This window comes from Triticum urartu, chromosome 7, assembly GCF_003073215.2.
Source record: "Triticum urartu cultivar G1812 chromosome 7, Tu2.1, whole genome shotgun sequence".
NCBI lineage: Eukaryota > Viridiplantae > Streptophyta > Magnoliopsida > Poales > Poaceae > Triticum > Triticum urartu.
The window spans coordinates 672659092-672660258 of record NC_053028.1 but is presented as its reverse complement, the minus strand read 5'-3'; positions in this window follow the sequence as shown (position 1 = coordinate 672660258).

Genomic DNA, 1167 nt, shown 5'->3' with positions numbered 1-1167 from the left:
AGTATCTAGGTGACATTAGGGTTTTGGTTGATTTGTGTCTTAAGGTGTTATTCTAGTACTCTATGATAGATTGAACGGAAAGAATAGCTTCGTGTTATTTTACTACGGACTCTTGAATAGATCGATCAAAAAGGATAACTTTGAGGTGGTTTCGTATCCTACCATAATCTTTTCGTTTGTTCTCCTCTATTAGTGACTTTGGAGTGACTCTTTGTTGCATGTTGAGGGATAGTTATATGATCCAATTATGTTATTATTGTTGAGAGAACTTGCACTAGTGAAAGTATGAACCCTAGGCCTTGTTTCAATGCATTGCAATACCGTTTGTGCTCACTTTTATTATTAGTTACCTTGCTGTTTTTATATTTTCATATTACAAAAACTATTATCTACTATCCATATTGCACTTGTATCACCATCTCTTCGCCGAACTAGTGCACCTATACAATTTACCATTGTATTGGGTGTGTTGGGGACACAAGAGACTCTTTGTTATTTGGTTGCAGGGTTGCTTGAGAGAGACCATCTTCATCCTACGCCTCCCACGGATTGATAAACCTTAGGTCATCACTTGAGGAAAATTTGCTACTGTCCTACAAACCTCTGCACTTGGAGGCCCAACAACGTCTACAAGAAGAAGGTTGTGTAGTGGACATCAGTCCTACATGTTCATCAAATTAAAAATTATGTATTGGTTTAAAAATTATATATTTTCCATACCGCACTAAAAATAAAAATTATATATTTTCTTTACATTTCTTTTCGCATTCCTGGGTCAGCCAACAACTAAGGCATACATCAGAGTCAGAGAAAGTCCAACACTGGTATCGAGAGCTGACCCTGTCCAACATATTGGTTGTGATCAGCCGAACACTACTTAAGCACTATAAAAGCATCTACAATCACAAATAGAAAAAAAAGACACCCATACGTCTGCCGTGGACAGTGACCGGTCAACACAATTTTCTCATCTCATACAACCACATACCTTAAACTTGACTACCCAAATCCATACTAGGGCCCAGTTCTTTTCACACGGGATTATGTAGAATCAAGACTTTGGAGAATTCTCCTAGAATCTGCTTCATCTGTTGTCGAGTTCTTTTCTGGGATTGTAGGTTGAGATTCTGAAAAGAGTTGCGTGTTGAAATGTTTCTAGTACCCTTA